At 37.1% G+C, this 25,698-nt stretch overlaps 1 protein-coding gene and 2 long non-coding RNA genes across 9 annotated transcripts in view; 2 read left to right on the top strand and 1 right to left on the bottom strand.

Moving 5' to 3' along the window:
- The window catches only part of LOC147843803 (uncharacterized), a 34,135-nt gene extending 9,725 nt beyond the window's left edge, over positions 1–24,410 (top strand). The window contains exons 3-4 of the long non-coding RNA XR_015944600.1: positions 3,638–3,909; positions 24,216–24,410. This is a non-coding gene — a long non-coding RNA (uncharacterized LOC147843803). The remainder of the gene's footprint in view (positions 1–3,637; positions 3,910–24,215) is intronic.
- LOC147843792 (uncharacterized) overlaps positions 1–25,698 on the bottom strand; it is a 1,319,745-nt gene that overhangs the window by 384,784 nt on the left and 909,263 nt on the right. The gene's annotated exons all lie outside the window — the stretch shown is intronic.
- The window catches only part of mlxipl (MLX interacting protein like), a 160,096-nt gene that overhangs the window by 66,225 nt on the left and 68,173 nt on the right, over positions 1–25,698 (top strand).

Genomic DNA, 25,698 nt, shown 5'->3' with positions numbered 1-25,698 from the left:
ATTAGCATGCTATTAGCATGAGTGTAGTACAAATTAGCATTTTATTAGCATGATTCTAGTATAAATTAGCATGTTATTAGCATGCTTCTAGCATGAATTAGCATGTTACTAGCATGATTCTAGAATAAATTAGCATGTCACTAGCATGATTCTAGTATGAATTAGCATGCTACTAGCATGATTCTAGCATGAATTAGCATGTTACTAGCATGATTCTAGCATGAATTAGCATGTTACTAGTATGATTCTAGCATGAATTAGCATGTTACTAGCATGATTCTAGTATGAATTAGCCTGTTACTATCATGAATCTAGTATGAATTAGCAGGTTATTAGCATGATTCTAGCATGAATTAGCATGATTCTAGTATGATTTAGCATGTTACTAGAATGATTCTAGCAAGAATTAGCATGTTACTCGCATGATTCTAGCATGAATTAGCATGTTATTAGCATGAATATAGTATGAATTAGCATGTTACTAGCATGATTCTAGCATGAATTAGCATGTTACTAGTATGATTCTAGCATGAATTAGCATGTTACTAGCATGATTCTAGCATGCATTAGCATGTTACTAGCATGATTCTAGTATGAAGTAGCCTGTTACTATCATGAATCTAGTATGAATTAGCAGGTTATTAGCATGATTCTAGCATGAATTAGCATGATTCTAGTATGAATTAGCATGTTACTAGAATGATTCTAGCATGAATTAGCATGTTACTCGCATGATTCTAGCATGAATTAGCATGTTATTAGCATGATTATAGTATGAATTAACATGTTACTAGCATGATTCTAGCGTGAATTAGCATGTTATTAGCATGATTTTAGCATGCATTAGCATGTTACTAGCATGATTCTAGTATGAATTAGCATGCTACTAGCATGATTCTAGCATGAATTAGCATGTTACTAGCATGATTCTAGCATGAATTAGCATGTTACTAGTATGATTCTAGCATGAATTAGCATGTTACTAGCATGATTCTAGTATGAATTAGCCTGTTACTATCATGAATCTAGTATGAATTAGCAGGTTATTAGCATGATTCTAGCATGAATTAGCATGATTCTAGTATGATTTAGCATGTTACTAGAATGATTCTAGCAAGAATTAGCATGTTACTCGCATGATTCTAGCATGAATTAGCATGTTATTAGCATGAATATAGTATGAATTAGCATGTTACTAGCATGATTCTAGCATGAATTAGCATGTTACTAGTATGATTCTAGCATGAATTAGCATGTTACTAGCATGATTCTAGCATGCATTAGCATGTTACTAGCATGATTCTAGTATGAAGTAGCCTGTTACTATCATGAATCTAGTATGAATTAGCAGGTTATTAGCATGATTCTAGCATGAATTAGCATGATTCTAGTATGAATTAGCATGTTACTAGAATGATTCTAGCATGAATTAGCATGTTACTCGCATGATTCTAGCATGAATTAGCATGTTATTAGCATGATTATAGTATGAATTAACATGTTACTAGCATGATTCTAGCGTGAATTAGCATGTTATTAGCATGATTTTAGCATGCATTAGCATGTTACTAGCATGATTATAGTACGAATTAGCATGTTATTAGCATGATTCTAGTATGAATTAGCATGTTATTAGCATGATTGTAGTATGAATTAGCATGTTACTAGCATGATTCTAGTATGAATTAGCATGTCACATAGCATGCTTAGGTGGTTGCTAGGGTATTCTGAGTGGTTGCTAAGTCGTTGGTAGGCAGTTGCTAGGGTGTCCTGAGTGGTTGCTAGGTGGTTGCTAAGATGTTGCTAGGCGGTTGCTAGGGTGTTGCTAGGTGGTTGCTAGGGTGTTCTGAGTGGTTGCTAGGTGGTTGCTAAGGCATTGCTAGGCGGTTGCTAGGGTGTTCTGAGTGGTTGCTAGGTTGTTGCTAAGCAGTTGCTAGGGTGCTCTGATTGGTTGCTAGGTGGTTGCTAAGGTCTTGCTAGGCAGTTGCTAGGGTGTTCTGTGTGGTTGCTAAGATGTTGCTAGGTGGTTGCTAGGGTGTTCTGAGTGGTTGCTAAGGTGTTGCTAGGTGGTTGCTAGGGTGTCCTAAGTGGTTGCTAGGTTGTTGCTAAGGTGTTGCTAGGTGGTTGCTAGGGTGTTCTGAGTGGTTGCTAGGTGGTTGCTAAGGTGTTGCTAGGTGGTTGCTAAGGAGTCCTAAGTGGTTGCTAGGCGGTTGCTAAGGTGTTGCTAGGTGGTTGCTAGGGTATTCTGAGTGGTTGCTAAGGCGTTGCTAGGCGGTTGCTAGGGTGTCCTGAGTGGTTGCTAGGTGGTTGCTAAGGTGTTGCTAGGTGGTTGCTAGGGTGTCCTGAGTGGTTGCCTGGTGGTTGCTAAGGCGTTGCTAGGCGGTTGCTAGGCGGTTGCTAGGGTGTTCTGACTGGTTGCTAGGTCGTTGCTAAGGTGTTGCTAGGCGGTTGCTAAGGTGTCCCAAGTGGTTGCTAGGTGGTTGCTAAGGTGTTGCTATGTGGTTGCTAGGGTATTCTGAGTGGTTGCTAAGGCGTTGCTAGGCGGTTGCTAGGGTGTCCTGAGTGGTCGCTAGGCCCTTACTAAGGCATTACTAGGCCGTTGCTAGGTGGTTGCTAGGCGGTTGCTAGGGTAATTTGGGTGGTTGCTAGGCAGTTGCTAGGGTACCCTGGCTGGTTACTAGGCAAGCCTCACATACATGCTTGATAAAACATTTATACTTAGTAAGCATTTCTAGCAAGTTACAGTACTTGGCTAGTCAATATTAGCATGTAGCTAATCACTGCTAGCATGTGTAGCATATAGGAAGTTCCGTTTGCTAGCATGAGTCAAACGAGCCAATCTCCAAGTCTCTACAATGTTCTGATGCTGAGATATAGCTGTTGATGAATGGTTGCTAGGGTACTCTGTTTTGTTGCTATGGGCAAGGTTACAGAGTGAACTTGAATGTGGTTGGCTGTCTAAGTCAAATGAACCAACCCCCATGTCTCTATGACACTGCTATGCAAAGATATGCATCTTGGCCTATTTTAATGAAAGTCTATGGAATCAATTTGGGGGCGTGGCTTGTGAGCTTCATTATCATATTGAGATGCTCATTGGTTGTCTGAGTCAGATGAGCCATCCCCCAAGTCAATAGGACACTGCCAAGCAAAGATATGCATGTAGGCCAGTTATTAACATGAGTCTAGTATGAATTAGCATGTTACTAGCATGAATCTAGTACAAATTAGCATGTCATTAGCATGTTTCCAGTATGAGTTAGCATGTCATTAGCATGATTAGCATATGAGTAGCATGTTGCTAGCATGATTGGCATGTCATTAGCATGTTAGAATTATAAGCATTTGAAAGCACAGCTAATTACAGTCTATAGGACAGTTGCTAGGGTGCAGTATGTGGTAGTTAGGGGTGTGGCTAGAAAGTTAAAAGCTCAACAGTTATTGGCAGATTGGTAGTTGGAGTTAAATGAGCTCAGCCATTAGTCTGTAGGATAGTCTGATGCAGAGTTATGAGCTCACAAAGTTTGATCCCATGTTAAGTCAATGAGAGTCTTTTGTAATGGAAGTCTACGGGACAGCTGCTGGGGTGCAGTATGTGGTAGTTAGGGGTGTGGCTAGAAAGGTAAAAGCTCATCAGTTATTGGCAGTTTGGTAGTCTGAGTTAAATGAGCTCAGCCATTAGTCTGTAAGACAGTCTGATTCAGAGTTATGAGCTCACAAAGTTTGATCCCATGTTAAGTCAATGAGAGTCTATTGAATGGAAGTCTATGGGACAGTTACTAGGGTCCAAAAGTGGTTGCTAGGGCGTGGCTAGAAAGTTTAAAGGTGATCAGTCATTGGCAGTTTGATAGTCTGAGTTAAATGAGCCCAGTTAGAGTTCTGTGCGACAGTCTGACGCAGAGTTACGAGGTCACAAAGTTTGGTCCAATGTTAAGTCTATGGGATTTTTCCGACAGTCCCGGGACGTTTTTCGGAAAACCGAAAGTCCAAACAGTCTGAGGAGATATAGCATACCGAGTCAGAATAGATTGGAGGTCTGGTGTGAGTTTGGTGGTAATAGTTCGAAAGTTCAAGGAGGAGATAGATTTTGATTTTTAGAGTCAGAAGAAGAATAATAATAACTAGATTCTTAAAGTTTGAGAACAAACTTTGAGGCTGGCTTGTGAAAGCCTGACGGTAATAGTTTATTTAGTTTAAACAGTTTTAAAAAGTATGAAAAGATAGATAGATAGATAGATAGATAGATAGATAGATAGATAGATAGATAGATAGATAGATAGATAGATAGATAGATTAGCATGTTATTAGCATGATTTTCGCGTGAAATAGCATGTTGTTAGCATGATTCTAGCATGAATTAGCATGTTACTAGCATGATTTTAGCATGAATTAGCATGTTGTTAGCATTATTTTAGTATGAATTAGCATGTTATTAGCATGAATTAGCATGTTGTTAGCATGATTCTAGCATGAATTAGCATGTTGTTAGCACGATTCTAGCATGAATTAGCATGTTACTACATGATTCTAGCATGAATTAGCATGTACCTAGCATGATTTTAACATGAATTAGCATGTTACTAGCATGATTTTATTATGAATTAACATGATTCTAGCATGAATTAGCATGTTGTTAGCATGATTCTAGCATGAATTACCATGTTGTTAGCATGATTCTAGCATGAATTAGCATGTTACTAGCATGATTCTAGCATGAATTAGCATGTTACTAGCATGATTCTAGCATGAATTAGCATGTTGTTAGCATGCTTCTAGCATGAATTAGCATGTTACTAGCATGATTCTAGCATGAATTAGCATGTTGTTAGCATGATTCTAGCATGAATTAGCATGTTGTTAGCATGATTCTAGCATGAATTAGCATATTACTAGCATGATTCTAGCAAGAATTAGCATGTTGTTAGCATGATTCTAGTATGAATTAGCATGTGACTAGCATGATTCTAGCATGAATTAGCATGTTGTTAGCATGATTCTAGTATGAATTAGCATGTGACTAGCATGATTCTAGCATAAATTAGCATGTGACTAGCATGATTCTAGCATGAATTAGCATGTAACTAGCATGATTCTAGCATGAATGAGCATGTTCTTAGCATGATAGATAGATAGATAGATAGATAGATAGATAGATAGATAGATAGATAGATAGATAGATAGATAGATAGATAGATAGATATAGATATAGAGGTAGATAGATAGATAGATAGATAGATAGATAGATAGATAGATAGATAGATAGATAGATAGATATGTAGAGGTATATAGATAGATAGATAGATAGATAGATAGATAGATAGATAGATAGATAGATAGATAGATATGTAGAGGTATATAGATAGATAGATAGATAGATAGATAGATAGATATGTAGAGGTATATAGATAGATAGATAGATAGATAGATAGATAGATAGATATGTAGAGGTATATAGATAGATAGATAGATAGATAGATAGATAGATAGATAGATAGATAGATAGATAGATAGATAGATAGATAGATAGATAGATAGATAGATAGATAGATGGTGTAAGAGCATGAGTCAAACAAGCCAACCCCCGCCTCTCTACGATGTTTTGACGCTGAGATATAGCTAGTGTTATATCGTTGCTAGGTTAGTCTGTTTTGTTGCTATGGAGTTGATTGACAGCTTAGACTGATGATGTATCAAAGCTTCTTGCAAGTATGAACAGTTAAAAACAACCCCCATGTCTCTATCATAATGCAGCATGACAATATCAGTCTGAACCTCTTTAATGGCAGTCTATGGGACAGTTGCTAGGGTGCAGTATCTGGTTGTTAGGGCGTGGCTAGAAAGTTAAAAGGCCATCAGTGATTGGCTGCTGGCTAGACTGAGTTAAATGAGCTCAGCCATTAGTCTGTAGGACAGTTTGATGCAGAGTTATGAGCTCACAAAGTTTGATCCAATGTAAAGTCAATGAGAGTCTTTTGCAATGGAAGTCTATGGGACGGTTTCTAGGGTCCAAAAGTGGTTGCTAGGGCGTGGCCAGAAAGTTTAAAGGTGATCATTCATTGGCAGTTTGATAGTCTGAGTTAAATGAGCCCAGTTAGAGTTCTGTGCGACGGTCTGACGCAGAGTTATGAGGTCACAAAGTTTGGTCCAATGTTAAGTCTATGGGATTTTTCCGACGGTCCCGGGACGTTTTTCGGAAAACCGAAAGTCGGATCAGTCTGAGGAGACATAGCAACCCGAGTCAGAATAGTTCGGAAGTCTGACCCGAGTTTGATGGTCATAGCTTGAAAGCTCTAGGAGGAGATGAGTTTTGAATTTTAGTCTCAGAAGAAGAAAATATAATAATAAGTTTAAATAGGATTTCAGTAGTCTGGCTTGCTACACAAGCCAGCCTAACTAGATTCTTAAAGTTTGAGAACAAACTTTGAGGCTGGCTTGTGAAAGCCTGACGGTAATAGTTAATTTAGTTTAAACAGTTTTTAAAAGTATGAAAAGATTGATAGATAGATAGATAGATAGATAGATATAGATAGATAGATAGATAGATAGATAGATAGATAGATAGATAGATAGATAGATAGATAGATTAGCATGGTATTAGCATGATTCTAACGTGAATTAGCATGTTGTTAGCATGATTCTAGCGTGAATTACCAAGTTGTTAGCATGATTTTAGCATGAATTAGCATGTTGTTAGCATGATTCTAGCATAAATTAGCATGTTGCTAGCACAATTATAGCATGAATTAGCATGTTACTAGCATGATTTTAGCATAAATTAGAATATTGTTAGCATGATTTTAGCATGAATTAGCATGTTGTTAGCATGATTCTAGCATGAATTGGCATGTTACTAGCATGATTCTAGCATGAATTAGCAAGTTACTAGCACGTTTCTAGCATGAATTAGCATGTTGTTAGCACGATTCTAGCATGAATTAGCATGTTGTTAGCACGATTCTAGCATGACTTACCATGTTACTAGCACGATTCTAGCATGAATTAGCATGTTACTAGCACGATTCTAGCATGAATTAGCATGTTGTTAGCACGATTATAGCATGAATTAGTATGTTACTAGCATGATTCTAGCATGAATTAGCATGTTACTAGCACGATTCTAGCATGAATTAGCATGTTGTTAGCACGATTCTAGCATGAATTAGCATGTTACTAGCATGATTCTAGCATGAATTAGCATGTTACTAGCATAATTTTAGCATTAATTAGCATGATTCTAGCATGAATTAGCATGTTGTTAGCATGATTTTAGCATGATTTAGCATGTTACTAGCATGATTCTAGCATGAATTAGCATGTTACTAGCATGATTCTAGCATGAATTAGCATGTAACTAGCATGATTCTAGCATAAATTAGCATGTTGTTAGCACGATTCTAGCATGAATTAGCATGTTACTAGCATGATTCTAGCATGAATTAGCATGTTACTAACACGATTCTATCATGAATTAGCATGTTGTTAGCATGATTCTAGCATAAATTAGCATGTTACTAGCATGATTTTAGCATGAATTAGCATGTTGTTAGCATGATTCTAGCATGAATTAACATGTTACTAGCATGATTCTAGCATGAATTAGCATGTTGTTAGCATGATTCTAGCATGAATTAGCATGTTGTTAGCATGATTCTAGCATGAATTAGCATGTTACTAGCATGATTCTACCATGAATTAGCATGTAACTAGCATGATTCTAGCATGAATTAGCATGTTCTTAGCATGATGGATAGATAGATAGATAGATAGATAGATAGATAGATAGATAGATAGATAGATAGATAGATAGATAGATAGATAGATAGATAGATAGATAGATAGATAGATAGATAGTTAGATAGATAGATAGATATAGGTAGGTAGATAGATATATAGATAGATATATAGATAGATAGATAGATAGATAGATAGATAGATAGATAGATAGATAGATAGATATAGGTAGGTAGATAGATAGATAGATAGATAGATAGATAGATAGATAGATAGATAGATAGATAGATATAGGTAGATAGATAGATAGATAGATAGATAGATAGATAGATAGATAGATAGATAGATAGATAGATAGATAGATAGATAGATATAGGTAGATAGATAGATAGATAGATAGATAGATAGATAGATAGATAGATAGAGGTAGATAGATAGATAGATAGATAGATAGATAGATAGATAGATAGATAGATAGATAGATAGATAGATAGATAGATAGATAGATAGATATAGGTAGATAGATCGATAGATAGATAGATAGAGGTAGATAGATAGATGGATAGATAGATAGATAGATAGATAGATAGATAGATAGATAGATAGATAGAGATAGATAGATAGATAGATAGATAGATAGATAGATAGATAGATAGATAGATAGATAGATAGATAGATAGATATAGGTAGATAGATGGATAGATAGATAGATATAGATAGATAGATAGATAGATAGATAGATAGATAGATAGATAGATAGATAGATAGATAGATAGATAGATAGATGGTGTAAGAGCATGAGTCAAACAAGCCAACCCCCGCCTCTCTACGATGTTCTGATGCTGAGATATAGCTGGTGCCATATCGTTGCTAGGTTAGTCTGTTTTGTTGCTATGGAGTTGATTGACAGCTTAGACTGATGATGTATCAAAGCTTCTTGCCAGTATGAACAGTTAAAAACAACCCCCATGTCTCTATCACAGTGCAGCATGACAATATCAGTCTGAACCTCTTTAATTGCAGTCTATGGGACAGTTGCTAGGGTGCAGTATCTAGTTGTTAGGGTGTGGCTAGAAAGTTAAAAGGCCATCGGTGATTGGCTGCTGGCTAGACTGAGTTAAATGAGCTCAGCCATTAGTCTGTAGGACAGTCTGATGCAGAGTTATGAGCTCACAAAGTTTGATCCCATGTAAAGTCAATGAGAGTCTTTTGCAATGGAAGTCTATGGGACGGTTTCTAGGGTCCAAAAGTGGTTGCTAGGGCGTGGCCAGAAAGTTTAAAGGTGGTCAGTCATTGGCAGTTTGATAGTCTGAGTTAAATGAGCCCAGTTAGAAGTCTGTGTGACATTCTGATGCGGAGTTATGAGGTCACAAAGTTTGATCCAATGTTAAGTCTATGGGATTTTTCCGACGGTCCCGGGACGTTTTTCGGAAAACCGAAAGTCGGATCAGTCGGAAAAGATATAGCAACTCGAGTCAGAATAGTTCGGAGGTCTGACCCGAGTTTGATGGTCATAGCTTGAAAGGCCTAGGACGAGATAGAGTTTAATTTTTAGTCTCAGAAGAAGAATAATAATATTAACTAGATTCTTAAAGTTTGAGAACAAACTTTGAGGCTGGCTTGTGAAAGCCTGACGGTAATAGTTTATTTAGTTTAAACAGTTTTTAAAACTATGAAAAGATAGATAGATAGATAGATAGATAGATAGATAGATAGATAGATTAGCATGTTATTAGCATGATTCTAGCATGAATTAGCATGTTTTTAACATGATTCTAGCATGAATTAGCATGTTACAACATGATTTTAGCGTAAATTAGCATGTTACTAGCATGATTTTAGCATGAATTAGCATGATTCTAGCATGAATTAGCATGTTGTTAGCATGATTCTAGCATGAATTAGCATGTTGTAAGCACGATTCTAGCATTAATTAGCATGTTACTAGCATGATTCTAGCATGAATTAGCATGTTGTTAGCATGATTCTAGCATGAATTAGCATGTTACTAGCATGATTTTAGCATGAATTAGCATGTTACTAGCATGATTCTAGCATGAATTAGCATGCTACTAGCATGAATTAGCATGTTGTTAGCATGATTCTAGCATGAATTAGCATGTTGTTAGCATGATTCTAGCATGAATTAGCATGTTACTAGCATGATTTTAGCATGAATTAGCATGTTACTAGCATGATTCTAGCATAAATTAGCATGTTGTTAGCATGATTCTAGCATGAATTAGCATGCTACTAGCATGATTCTAGCATGAATTAGCATGTTGTTAGCATGATTCTAGCATGAATTAGCATGTTACTAGCATGATTCTAGCATAAATTAGCATGTTACTAGCATGATTCTAGCATGAATTAGCATGCTACTAGCATGATTCTAGCATGAATTAGCATGTTGTTAGCATGATTTTAGCATGAATTAGCATGTTACTAGCATGATTCTAGCATAAATTAGCATGTTGTTAGCATGATTCTAGCATGAATTAGCATGTTGTTAGCATGATTCTAGCATGAATTAGCATGTTACTAGCATGATTCTAGCATGAATTAGCATGTTGTTAGCATGATTCTAGCATGAATTAGCATGTTACTAGCATGATTCTAGCATAAATTAGCATGTTGTTAGCATGATTCTAGCATAAATTAGCATGTTGTTAGCATGATTCTAGCATGAATTAGCATGTTGTTAGCATGATTCTAGCATGAATTAGCATGTTACTAGCATGATTCTAGCATGAATTAGCATGTTGTTAGCATGATTCTAGCATGAATTAGCATGTTACTAGCATGATTCTAGCATAAATTAGCATGTTGTTAGCATGATTCTAGCATGAATTAGCATGTTACTAGCATGATTCTAGCATAAATTAGCATGTTACTAGCATGATTCTAGCATGAATTAGCATGCTACTAGCATGATTCTAGCATGAATTAGCATGTTGTTAGCATGATTCTAGCATGAATTAGCATGTTACTAGCATGATTCTAGCATGAATTAGCATGTTGTTAGCATGATTCTAACATCAATTTGAATGTTACTAGCATGATTCTAGCATGAATTAGCATGTGAATAGCATGATTCTAGCATGGATTAGCATGTTGTTAGCATGATTCTAGTATAAATTAGCATGTGACTAGCATGATTCTAGCATGAATTAGCATGTGACTAGCATGATTCTAGCATGAATTAGCATGTTGTTAGCATGATTCTAACATGAATTAGCATGTTACTAGCATGATTCTAGCATGAATTAGCATGTTGTTAGCATGATTCTAGTATAAATTAGCATGTGACTAGCATGATTCTAGCATGAATTAGCATGTGAATAGCATGATTCTAGCATGGATTAGCATGTTGTTAGCATGATTCTAGTATAAATTAGCATGTGACTAGCATGATTCTAGCATGAATTAGCATGTGACTAGCATGATTCTAGCATGAATTAGCATGTAACTAGCATGTTTCTAGCATGAATTAGCATATTGTTAGCATGATAGATAGATAGATAGATAGATAGATAGATAGATAGATAGATAGATAGATAGATAGATAGATAGATAGAAAGATGTAGATAGATAGATAGAAAGATGTAGATAGATAGATAGATAGATAGGTAGAGGTAGATAGATAGATAGATAGATAGATAGATAGATAGATAGATAGATAGATAGATAGATAGATAGATAGATAGATAGATAGAAAGATGTAGATAGATAGATAGATAGATAGATAGATAGATAGATAGATAGATAGATAGATAGATAGATAGATGGATGGTGTTTGAGCATGAGTCAAACAAGCCAACCCCCGCCTCTCTACGATGTTCTGATGCTGAGATATAGCTGGTGTCATATCGTTGCTAGGTTAGTCTGTTTTGTTGCTATGGAGTTGATTGACAGCTAAGACTGATGATGTATACAAGCTTCTTGCCAGTATGAACAGTTAAAAACAATCCCCATGTCTCTATCACACTGCAGCATGACAATATCAGTCTGAACCTCTTTAATGGCAGTCTATGGGACAGTTGCTAGGGTGCAGTATCTGGTTGTTAGGGTGTGGCTAGAAAGTTAAAAGGCCATCGGTGATTGGCTGCTGGCTAGACTGAGTTAAATGAGCTCAGCCATTAGTCTGTAGGACAGTTTGATGCAGAGTTATGAGCTCACAAAGTTTGATCCAATGTAAAGTCAATGAGAGTCTTTTGCAATGGAAGTCTATGGGACGGTTTCTAGGGTCCAAAAGTGGTTGCTAGGGCGTGGCCAGAAAGTTTAAAGGTGATCAGTCATTGGCAGATTGATGGTCTGAGTTAAATGAGCCTAGTTAGAAGTCTGTGTGACATTCTGACGCGGAGTTATGAGGTCGCAAAGTTTGATCCAATGTTACGTCTATGGGATTTTTCCGACGGTCCCGGGACGTTTTTCGGAAAACCGAAAGTCGGATCAGTCGGAAAAGATATAGCAACTCGAGTCAGAATAGTTCGGAGGTCTGACCCAAGTTTGATGGTCATAGCTTGAAAGGCCTAGGACGAGATAGAGTTTAATTTTTAGTCTCAGAAGAAGAATAATAATATAGAATAATAATAATAAGTTTAATAGGATAACAGTAGTCTGGCTTGCTACACAAGCCAGCCTAACTAGATTCTTAAAGTTTGAGAACAAACTTTGAGGCTGGCTTGTGAAAGCCTGACGGTAATAGTTTATTTAGTTTAAACAGTTTTAAAAAGTATGAAAAGATAGATAGATAGATAGATAGATAGATAGATAGATAGATAGATAGATAGATAGATAGATAGATAGATAGATAGATAGAGAGATAGATAGATAGATTAGCATGTTATTAGCATGATTTTAACGTGAAATAGCATGTTGTTAGCATGATTCTAGCATGAATTAGCATGTTACTAGCATGATTTTAGCATGAATTAGCATGTTGTTAGCATGATTTTAGCATAAATTAGCATGTTACTAGCATGATTCTAGCATGAATTAGCATGTTGTTCGCATGATTCTAGCATGAATTAGCATGTACCTAGCATGATTTTAACATGAATTAGCATGTTACTAGCATGATTTTAGCATGAATTAGCATGTTGTTAGCATAATTCTAGCATGAATTAGCACGTTGTTAGCATGATTCTAGCATGAATTAGCATGTAACTAGCATGATTCTAGCATGAATTAGCATGTTACTAGCATGATTCTAGCATGATTTAGCATGTTGGTGGCATGCTTTTAGCATGAATTAGCATGTTACTAGCATGATTCTAGCATGAATTAGCATGTTGTTAGCATGATTTTAGCATGAATTAGCATGTTACTAGCATGATTTTAGCAATAATTAGCATGTTGTTAGCATGATTTTAACATGAATTAGCATGTTGTTAGCACGATTCTAGCATGAATTAGCATGTTACTAGCATGATTCTAGCATGAATTAGCACAATTCTAGCATGAATTAGCATGTTGTTAGCATGATTCTAGCATGATTTAGCATGTACCTAGCATGATTTTAACATGAATTAGCATGTTACTAGCATGATTTTAGCATGAATTAGCATGTTGTTAGCATAATTCTAGCATGAATTAGCACGTTGTTAGCATGATTCTAGCATGAATTAGCATGTTACTAGCATGATTCTAGCATGAATTAGCATGTTACTAGCATGATTCTAGCATGATTTAGCATGTTGGTGGCATGCTTTTAGCATGAATTAGCATGTTACTAGCATAATTCTAGCATGAATTAGCATGTTGTTAGCATGATTTTAGCATGAATTAGCATGTTACTAGCATGATTTTAGCAATAATTAGCATGTTGTTAGCATGATTTTAACATGAATTAGCATGTTGTTAGCACGATTCTAGCATGAATTAGCATGTTACTAGCATGATTCTAGCATGAATTAGCACAATTCTAGCATGAATTAGCATGTTGTTAGCATGATTCTAGCATGAATTAGCATGTTGTTAGCATGATTCTAGCATGATTTAGCATGTTTCTAGCAAGATTCTAGCATGAATTAGCATGCTACTAGCATGATTCTAGCATAAATTAGCATGTTTTTAGCATGCTTCTAGCATGAATTAGCATGTTACTAGCATGATTCTAGCATGAATTAGCATGTTGTTAGCATGATTCTAACATGAATTAGCATGTTACTAGCATGATTTAGCATGTTGTTAGCATGATTCTAGCATGAATTAGCATTTCACTAGCATGATTCTAGCATGAATTAGCATGTTGTTAGCATGATTCTAGCATGAACTAGCATGTTGTTAGCATGATTCTAGCATGAATTAGCATGTTGTTAGCATGATTCTAACATGAATTAGCATGTTACTAGCATGATTCTAGCATGAATTAGCATGTTGTTAGCATGATTCTAGCATGAATTAGCATGTTACTAGCATGATTCTAGCATGAATTAGCATGTTGTTAGCACGATGCTAGCATGAATTAGCATGATACTAGCATGATTCTAGCATGAATTAGCATGTTACTAGCATGAATCTAGCATGAATTAGCATGTTGTTAGCATGATTCTAGCATGGATTAGCATGTTACTAGCATGATTTTAGCATAAATTAGCATGATTCTAGCATGAATTAGCATGTTGTTAGCATGATTCTAGCATGAATTAGCATGATACTAGCATGATTCTAGCATGAATTAGCATGTTACTAGCATGAATCCAGCATGAATTAGCATGTTGTTAGCATGATTCTAGCATGGATTAGCATGTTACTAGCATGATTTTAGCATAAATTAGCATGATTCTAGCATGAATTAGCATGTGACTAGCATGATTCTAGCATGAATTAGCATGTGACTAGCATGATTCTAGCATGAATTAGCATGTAACTAGCATGATTCTAGCATGAATTAGCATGTTGTTAGCATGATGGATAGATAGATAGATAGATAGATAGATAGATAGATAGAGGTAGATAGATAGATAGATAGATAGATAGATAGATAGATAGATAGATAGATAGATAGATAGATAGATAGATAGGTAGAGGTAGATAGATAGATAGATAGATAGATAGATAGATAGATAGATAGATAGATAGGTAGAGGTAGATAGATAGATAGATAGATAGATAGATAGATAGATAGATAGATAGATAGATAGATAGATAGATAGATAGATAGATAGGTAAAGGTAGATAGATAGATAGATAGATAGATAGATAGATAGATAGATAGATAGATAGATAGATAGATAGATAGATAGATAGATGGTGTAAGAGCATGAGTCAAACAAGCCAACCCCCGCCTCTCTACGATGTTCTGATGCTGAGATATAGCTGGTGCCATATCGTTGCTAGGTTAGTCTGTTTTGTTGCTATGGAGTTGATTGACAGCTTAGACTGATGATGTATCAAAGCTTCTTGCCAGTATGAACAGTTAAACACAACCCCCATGTCTCTATCACACTGCAGCATGACAATATCAGTCTGAACCTCTTTAATTGCAGTCTATGGGACAGTTGCTAGGGTGCAGTATCTGGTTGTTAGGGCGTGGCTAGAAAGTTAAAAGGCCATCGGCGATTGGCTGCTGGCTAGACTGAGTTAAATGAGCTCAGCCATTAGTCTGTAGGACAGTCAGATGCAAAGTTATGAGCTCACAAAGTTTGATCCAATGTAAAGTCAATGAGAGTCTTTTGCAATGGAAGTCTATGGGACGGTTTCTAGGGTCCAAAAGTGGTTGCTAGGGCGTGGCCAGAAAGTTTAAAGGTGGTCAGTCATTGGCAGTTTGATAGTCTGAGTTAAATGAGCCCAGTTAGAAGTCTGTGTGACATTCTGATGCGGAGTTATGAGGTCACAAAGTTTGATCCAATGTTACGTCTATGGGATTTTTCCGACGGTCCCGGGACGTTTTTCGGAAAGCCGAAAGTCGGATCAGTCGGAAAAGATATAGCAACTCGAGTCAGAATAGTTCGGAGGTCTGACCCGAGTTTGATGGTCATAGCTTGAATGGCCTAGGACGAGATAGAGTTTAATTTTTAGTCTCAGAAGAAGAATAATAATATTAACTAGATTCTTAAAGTTTGAGAACAAACTTTGAGGCTGGCTTGTGAAAGCCTGACGGTAATAGTTTATTTAGTTTAAACAGTTTTAAAAAGTATAAAAAGATAGAATGAATTAACATGAATTAGCATGTTACTAGCATGATTTTAGCATGAATTAGCATGTTGTTAGCATGATTCTAGCATGAATTAGCATGTTTTAGCACGATTCCATTATGAATTAGCATGTTACTAGCATGATTTTAGCATGAATTAGCACGTTTCTAGCATGAATTAACATGTTGTTAGCATGATTCTAGCATGAATTAGCATGTTGTTAGCATGATTCTAGCATGAATTAGTATGTTACTAGCATGATTCTAGCATGAATTAGCATGTTACTAGCATGATTCTAGCATGAATTAGCATGTTGTTAGCATGGTTCTAGCATGAATTAGCATTTGACTAGCATGATTCTAGCATGAATTAGCATGTTACTAGCATGATTCTAGCATGAATTATCATGTTGTTAGCATGATTCTAGCATGAATTACTATGTTACTAGCATGATTCTAGCATGAATTAGCATGTTACTAGCATGATTCTAGCATGAATTAGCATGTTGTTAGCACGATTCTAGCATGAATTAGCATTTGACTAGCATGATTCTAGCATGAATTAGCATGTGACTAGCATGATTCTAGCATGAATTAGCATGTTGTTAGCATGATTCTAGCATGAATTAGCATGTTACTAGCATGATTCTAGCATGAATTAGCATGTTGTTAGCATGATTCTAACATGAATTAGCATGCTACTAGCATGATTCTAGCACGAATTAGCATGTTGTTAGCATGATTCTAACATGAATTAGCATGATTCTAGCATGAATTAGCATGTTGTTAGCATGATTCTAGCATGAATTAGCATGTGACTAGCATGATTCTAGCATGAATTAGCATGTTGTTATAATGATTCTAGTATGAATTAGCATGTGACTGGCATGATTCTAGCATGAATTAGCATGTGACTAGCATGATTCTAGCATGAATTAGCATGTAACTAGCATGATTCTAGCATGAATTAGCATGTGACTACCATGATTCTAGCATGAATTAGCATGTAACTAGCATGATTCTAGCGTGATTTAGCATGCTGTTAGCATGATGGATAGATAGATAGATAAATAGATAGATAGATAGATAGATAGATAGATAGATAGATAGATAGATAGATAGATAGATAGATAGATAGATAGATAGATAGATAGATAGATAGATAGATAGAGATAGATACATAGATATATAGATAGATAGATAGATAGATAGATAGATAGATAGATAGATAGATAAATAGATAGATAGATAGATAGATAGATAGATAGATAGATAGATAGATAGATAGATAGTTAGAGATAGATAGATAGATAGATAGATAGATAGATAGATAGATAGATAGATAGATAGATAGATAGATAGAAGATAGATAGATAGATAGATAGATAGATAGATAGATAGAGTGCGAGCATGAGTCAAACAAGCCAACCCCCGCCTCTCTACGATGTTCTGATGCTGAGATATAGTTGCTGTTATATCGTTGCTAGGTTAGTCTGTTTTGTTGCTATGGAGTTGATTGACAGCTTAGACTGATGATGTATCAAAGCTTCTTGCCAGTATGAACAGTTAAACACAACCCCCATGTCTCTATCACACTGCAGCATGGCAATATCAGTCTGAACCTCTTTAATGGCAGTCTATGGGACAGTTGCTAGGGTGCAGTATCTGGTTGTTAGGGTGTGGCTGGAAGGTTAAAAGGCCATCAGTGATTGGCTGCTGGCTAGACTGAGTTAAATGAGCTCAATCATTAGTCTGTAGGACAGTCTGATGCAGAGTTATGAGCTCACAAAGTTTGATCCCATGTAAAGTCAATGAGAGTCTTTTGCAATGGAAGTCTATGGGACGGTTTCTAGGGTCCAAAAGTGGTTGCTAGGGCGTGGCCAGAAAGTTTAAAGGTGATCAGTCATTGGCAGTTCGATAGTCTGAGTTAAATGAGCCCAGTTAGAAGTCTGTGTGACATTCTGATGCGGAGTTATGAGGTCACAAAGTTTGATCCAATGTTACGTCTATGGGATTTTTCCGACGGTCCCGGGACGTTTTTCGGGAAACCGAAAGTCGGATCAGTCGGAAAGGATATAGCAACTCGAGTCAGAATAGTTCGGAGGTCTGACCCGAGTTTGATGGTCATAGCTTGAAAGGTCTAGGTGGAGATAGAGTTTAATTTTTAGTCTCAGAAGAAGAATAATAATATTAATAATAAAAATAATAATAAGTTTAATAGGATAACAGTAGTCTGGCTTGCTACACAAGCCAGCCTAATAATAATAAGTTTAATAGGATAACAGTAGTCTGGCTTGCTACACAAGCCAGCCTAACTAGATTCTTAAAGTTTGAGAACAAACTTTGAGGCTGGCTTGTGAAAGCCTGAAGGTAATAGTTTATTTAGTTTAAACAGTTTTAAAAAGTATGAAAAGATAGATAGATAGATAGATAGATAGATAGATAGATAGATAGATAGATAGATAGATAGATAGATAGATTAGCATGCTATTACCATGATTTTAACGTGAAATAGCATGTTGTTAGCATGATTCTAGCATGAATTAGCATGTTACTAGCATGATTCTAGCATGAATTAGCATGTTACTAGCATGATTTTAGCATGAATTAGCACAATTCTAGCATGAATTAGCATGTTGTTAGCATGATTCTAGCATGAATTAGCATGTTGTTAGCATGATTCTAGCATGATTTAACATGTTAATAGCAAGATTCTAGCATGAATTAGCATGCTACTAGCATGATTCTAGCATAAATTAGCATGTTGTTAGCATGCTTCTAGCATGAATTAGCATGTTACTAGCATGATTCTAGCATGAATTAGCATGTTGTTAGCATGATTCTAGCATGAATTAGCATGTTGTTAGCATGATTCTAGCATGAATTAGCATGTTGTTAGCATGATTCTAGCATGAATTAGCATTTCACTAGCATTATTCTAGCATGAATTAGCATGTTGTTAGCATGATTCTAGCATGAATTAGCATGTTACTAGCATGAATCTAGCATGAATTAGCATGTTGTTAGCATGATTATAGCATGAATTAGCATGTTAGTAGCATGATTCTAGCATGAATTAGCATGTTGTTAGCATGATTCTAGCATGAATTAGCATGTTACTAGCATGATTCTAGCATGAATTAGCATGTTGTTAGCACGATGCTAGCATGAATTAGCATGTTGTTAGCATGATTCTAACATGAATTAGCATGTTACTAGCATGATTCTAGCATGAATTAGCATGTTGTTAGCATGATTCTAGCATGAATTAGCATTTCACTAGCATGATTCTAGCATGAATTAGCATGTTGTTAGCATGATTCTAGCATGAATTAGCATGTTGTTAGCATGATTCTAGCATGAATTAGCATGTTACTAGCATGATTCTAGCATGAATTAGCATGTTAGTAGCATGATTCTAGCATGAATTAGCATGTTGTTAGCATGATTCTAGCATGAATTAGCATGTTACTAGCATGATTCTAGCATGAATTAGCATGTTGTTAGCACGATGCTAGCATGAATTAGCATGATACTAGCATGATTCTAGTATGAATTAGCATGTTACTAGCATGATTCTAGCATGGATTAGCATGTTACTAGCATGATTCTAGCATGAATTAGCATGTTGTTAGCATGATTCTAGCATGAATTAGCATGTGACTAGCATGATTCTAGCATGAATTAGCATGTGACTAGCATGATTCTAGCATGAATTAGCATGTAACTAGCATGATTCTAGCATGAATTAGCATGTTGTTAGATGATGGATAGATAGATAGATAGATAGATAGATAGATAGATAGATAGATAGATAGATAGATAGATAGATAGACAGACAGACAGACAGACAGACAGACAGACAGACAGATAGATAGATAGATAGATATGTAGAGGTATAAAGATAGATAGATAGATAGATAGATAGATAGATAGATAGATAGATAGATAGATAGATAGATAGATAGATGGTGTAAGAGCATGAGTCAAACAAGCCAACCCCCGCCTCTCTACGATGTTCTGATGCTGAGATATAGCTGGTGCCATATCGTTGCTAGGTTAGTCTGTTTTGTTGCTATGGAGTTGATTGACAGCTTAGACTGATGATGTATCAAAGCTTCTTGCCAGTATGAACAGTTAAACACAACCCCCATGTCTCTATCACACTGCAGCATGACAATATCAGTCTGAACCTCTTTAATGGCAGTCTATGGGACAGTTGCTAGGGTGCAGTATCTGGTTGTTAGGGTGTGGCTAGAAAGTTAAAAGGCCATCGGTGATTGGCTGCTGGCTAGACTGAGTTAAATGAGCCTAGCCATTAGTCTGTAGGACAGTCTGATGCAGAGTTATGAGCTCACAAAGTTTGATCCCATGTAAAGTCAATGAGAGTATTTTGCAATGGAAGTCTATGGGACGGTTTCTAGGGTCCAAAAGTGGTTGCTAGGGCGTGGCCAGAAAGTTTAAAGGTGATCAGTCATTGGCAGTTTGATAGTCTGAGTTAAATGAGCCCAGTTAGAAGTCTGTGTGACATTCTGATGCGCAGTTCTGAGGTCACAAAGTTTGATCCAATGTTACGTCTATGGGATTTTTCCGACGGTCCCGGGACGTTTTTCGGAAAACCGAAAGTCGGATCAGTCGGAAAGGATATAGCAACTCGAGTCAGAATAGTTCGGAGGTCTGACCCGAGTTTGATGGTCATAGCTTCAAAGGCCTAGGACGAGATAGAGTTTAATTTTTAGTCTCAGAAGAAGAAAATATAATAATAATATTAAGTTTAATAGGATAACAGTAGTCTGGCTTGCTACACAAGCCAGCCTAATAATAATAAGTTTAATAGGATAACAGTAGTCTGGCTTGCTACACAAGCCAGCCTAACTAGACAGTAAAGTTTGTCGAGACAAACTTTGAGGCTGGCTTGACAAAGCCTGTTGGTAATAGTTTATTTAGTTTAAAAACAGTTTGAAAAAGTATAAGTAGCATGTTATTAGCATGATTCTAGCATGCATTAGCATGATTCTAGCATGGATTAGCATGTTATTAGCATGCTTCTAGCATGAATTAGCATGTTACTAGCATGATTCTAGAATAAATTAGCATGTCACTAGCATGATTCTAGTATGAATTAGCATGCTACTAGCATGATTCTAGCATGAATTAGCATGTTACTAGCATGATTCTAGCATGAATTAGCATGTTACTAGTATGATTCTAGCATGAATTAGCATGTTACTAGCATGATTCAAGCATGATTCTAGTATGAATTAGCCTGTTACTATCATGAATCTAGTATGAATTAGCAGGTTATTAGCATGATTCTAGCATGAATTAGCATGATTCTAGTATGAATTAGCATGTTACTAGAATGATTCTAGCAAGAATTAGCATGTTACTCGCATGATTCTAGCATGAATTAGCATGTTATTAGCATGATTATAGTATGAATTAGCATGTTATTAGCATGATTCTAGCATGAATTAGCATGTTACTAGTATGATTCTAGCATGAATTTGCATGTTACTAGCAAGATTCTAGCATGCATTAGCATGTTACTAGCATGATTCTAGTATGAAGTAGCCTGTTACTATCATGAATCTAGTATAAATTAGCAGGTTATTAGCATGATTCTAGCATGAATTAGCATGATTCTAGTATGAATTAGCATGTTACTAGAATGATTCTAGCATGAATTAGCATGTTACTCACATGATTCTAGCATGAATTAGCATGTTATTAGCATGATTATAGTATGAATTAACATGTAACTAGCATGATTCTAGCGTGAATTAGCATGTTATTAGCATGATTTTAGCATGCATTAGCATGTTACTAACATGATTCTAGTATGAATTAGCATGTTATTAGCATGATTCTAGTATGAATTAGCATGTTATTAGCATGATTGTAGTATGAATTAGCATGTTACTAGCATGATTCTAGTATGAATTAGCATGTCACATAGCATGCTTAGGTGGTTGCTAGGGTATTCTGAGTGGTTGCTAAGTCGTTGCTAGGCAGTTGCTAGGGTGTCCTGAGTGGTTGCTAGGTGGTTGCTAAGATGTTGCTAGGCGGTTGCTAGGGTGTTGCTAAGTGGTTGCTAGGGTGTTCTGAGTGGTTGCTAGGTGGTTGCTAAGGCATTGCTAGGCGGTTGCTAGGGTGTTCTGAGTGGTTGCTAGGTTGTTGCTAGGCAGTTGCTAGGGTGCTCTGATTGGTTGCTAGGTGGTTGCTAAGGTCTTGCTAGGCGGTTGCTAGGGTGTTCTGTGTGGTTGCTAAGATGTTGCTAGGTGGTTGCTAGGGTGTTCTGAGTGGTTGCTAAGGTGTTGCTAGGCGGTTGCTAGGGTGTTCTAAGTGGTTGCTAGGTTGTTGCAAAGGTGTTGCTAGGTGGTTGCTAGGGTGTTCTGAGTGGTTGCTAGGTGGTTGCTAAGGTGTTGCTAGGTGGTTGCTAAGGAGTTCTAAGTGGTTGCTAGGCGGTTGCTAAGGTGTTGCTAGGTGGTTGCTAGGGTATTCTGAGTGGTTGCTAAGGCGTTGCTAGGCGGTTGCTAGGGTGTCCTGAGTGGTTGCTAGGTGGTTGCTAAGGTGTTGCTAGGTGGTTGCTAGAGTGTCCTGAGTGGTTGCTAAGGCGTTGCTAGGCGGTTGCTAGGGTGTTCTGACTGGTTGCTAGGTCATTGCTAAGGTGTTGCTAGGCGGTTGCTAAGGTGTCCCAAGTGGTTGCTAGGCGGTTGCTAAGGTGTTGCTATGTGGTTGCTAGGGTATTCTGAGTGGTTGCTAAGGCGTTGCTAGGCGGTTGCTAGGGTGTCCTGAGTGGTCGCTAGGCCCATACTAAGGCATTACTAGGCCGTTGCTAGGTGGTTGCTAGGTGGTTGCTAGGGTAATTTAGGTGGTTGCTAGGCAGTTGCTAGGGTACCCTGGCTGGTTACTAGGCAAGCCTCACATACATGCTTGATAAAACATTTATACTTAGTAAGCATTTCTAGCAAGTTACAGTACTTGGCTAGTCAATATTAGCATGTAGCTAATCACTGCTAGCATGTGTAGCATATAGGAAGTTCCGTTTGCTAGCATGAGTCAAACGAGCCAATCTCCAAGTCTCTACGATGTTCTGATGCTGAGATATATCTGTTGATAAATGGTTGCTAGGGTACTCTGTTTTGTTGCTATGGGCAAGGTTACAGAGTGAACTTGAATGTGGTTGGCTGTCTAAGTCAAATGAACCAACCCCCATGTCTCTATGACACTGCTATGCAAAGATATGCATCTTGGCCTATTTTAATGAAAGTCTATGGAATCAATTTGGGGGCGTGGCTTGTGAGCTTCATTATCATATTGAGATGCTCATTGGTTGTCTGAGTCAGATGAGCCATCCCCCAAGTCAATAGGACACTGCTAAGCAAAGATATGCATGTAGGCCAGTTATTAACATGAGTCTAGTATGAATTAGCATGTTACTAGCATGATTCTAGTACAAATTAGCATGTCATTAGCATGTTTCCAGTATGAGTTAGCATGTCATTAGCATGATTAGCATATGAGTAGCATGTTGCTAGCATGATTGGCATGTCATTGGCATGTTAGAATTATAAGCATTTAATAGCACAGCTAATTACAGTCTATAGGACAGTTGCTAGGGTGCAGTATGTGGTAGTTAGGGGTGTGGCTAGAAAGTTAAAAGGCCATCAGTGATTGGCTGCTGGCTAGACTCAGTTAAATGAGCTCAGCCATTAGTCTGTATGACAGTCTGATGCTGAGTTATGAGCTCACAAAGTTTGATCCCATGTAAAGTCAATGAGAGTCTTTTGTAATGGAAGTCTACGGGACAGTTGCTAGGGTGCAGTATGTGGTAGTTAGGGGTGTGGCTAGAAAGTTAAAAGCTCATCAGTTATTGGCAGATTGTTAGTTGGAGTTAAATGAGCTCAGCCATTAGTCTGTAGGACAGTCTGATGCAGAGTTATGAGCTCACAAAGTTTGATCCCATGTTAAGTCAATGAGAGTCTTTTGTAATGGAAGTCTACGGGACAGTTGCTAGGGTGCAGTATGTGGTATTTAGGGGTGTGTCTAGAAAGTTAAAAGCTCATCAGTTATTGGCAGTTTGGTAGTCGGAGTTAAATGAGCTCAGCCATTAGTCTGTAGGACAGTCTGATTCAGAGTTATGAACTCACAAAGTTTGATCCCATGTTAAGTCAATGAGAGTCTTTTGAATTGAAGTCTATGGGACAGTTACTAGGGTCCAAAAGTGGTTGCTAGGGCGTGGCTAGAAAGTTTAAAGGTGATCAGTCATTGACAGTTTGATAGTCTGAGTTAAATGAGCTCAGTTAGAGTTCTGTGCGACAGTCTGACGCAGAGTTACGAGGTCACAAAGTTTGGTCCAATGTTAAGTCTATGGGATTTTTCCGACAGTCCCGGGACGTTTTTCGGAAAACCGAAAGTTGGATCAGTCTGAGGAGATATGGCATACCGAGTCAGACCAGTTTGGAGGTCTGGTGTGAGTTTGGTGGTAATAGCTTGAAAGTTCAAGGAGTAGATAGAGTTTGAATTTTAGTCTCAGAAGAAGAATAATAATAAAATTAACTAGACAGTAAAGTTCGTCGAGACAAACTTTGAGGCTGGCTTGACAAAGCCTGTTGGTAATAGTTTATTTAGTTTAAAAACAGTTTGAAAAAGTATAAGTAGCATGTTATTAGCATGATTCTAGCATGAATTAGCATGGTTCTAGCGTGGATTAGCATGTTATTAGCATGAGTGTAGTACAAATTAGCATGTTATTAGCATGATTCTAGTATGAATTAGCATGTTATTAGCATGATTCTAGCATGAATAAGCATGTTGCTAGCATGATTCTAGAATAAATTAGCATGTCACTAGCATGATTCTAGTATGAGTTAGCATGCTACTAGCATGATTCTAGCATGAATTAGCATGTTACTAGTATGATTCTAGCATGAATTAGCATGTTACTGGAATGATTCTAGCATGCATTAGCATGTTACTAGCATGATTCTAGTATGAATTAGCCTGTTACTAGCATGATTCTAGTTTGAATTAGCATGATTCTAGTGTGAATTAGCATGTTATTAGCATGATTCTAGCATGAATTAGCATGTTATTAGCATGGTTATAGTATGAATTAACATGTTACTAGCATGATTCTAGCGTGAATCAGCATGTTATTAGCATGATTCGAGCATGCATTAGCATTTTACTAGCATGATTCTAGTATGAATTAGCATGTTACTAGCATGATTCTAGTATGAATTAGCATGTTACTAGCATGATTCTAGTATAAATTAGCATGTTACTATCATGATTCTAGCATGAATAAGCATGTTACTAGCATGATTCTAGCATGAATTAGCATGTTATTAGCAAGATTCTATTATAAATTAGCATGTTATGAGCATGATTGTAGTATGAATTAGCATGTTACTAGCATGATTCTAGTATGTATTAGCATGTCACATAGCATGCTTAGGTGGTTGCTAGGGTATTCTGAGTGGTTACTAAGTCGTTGCTAGGCAGTTGTTAGGGTGTCCTGAGTGGTTGCTAAGTGGTTGCTAAGGTGTTGCTAGGCGGTTGCTAGGGTGTTCTGAGTGGTTGCTAGGTGGTTGCTAAGGTGTCCTAAGTGGTTGCTAGGTAGTTGCTAGGGTATTCTGAGTGGTTGCTAAGGCGTTGCTAGGGGGTTGCTAGGGTGTCCTGAGTGGTTGCTAGGTGGTTGCTAAGGCATCGCTAGGTGGTTGCTAGGGTGTCCTGAGTGGTTGCTAGGTGGTTGCTAAGGCGTTGCTAGGCAGTTGCTAGGGTGTTCTGAGTGGTTGCTAGGTGGTTGCTAAGGTGTTGCT

Source organism: Danio rerio, chromosome 5 (genome assembly GCF_052040795.2).
Source record: "Danio rerio strain M-AB ecotype USA chromosome 5, GRCz13ab, whole genome shotgun sequence".
Taxonomy (NCBI): Eukaryota; Metazoa; Chordata; class Actinopteri; order Cypriniformes; family Danionidae; genus Danio; species Danio rerio.
Note: the sequence above shows the minus strand (reverse complement) of the source record. Positions and strands in the feature narration are given on the sequence as shown.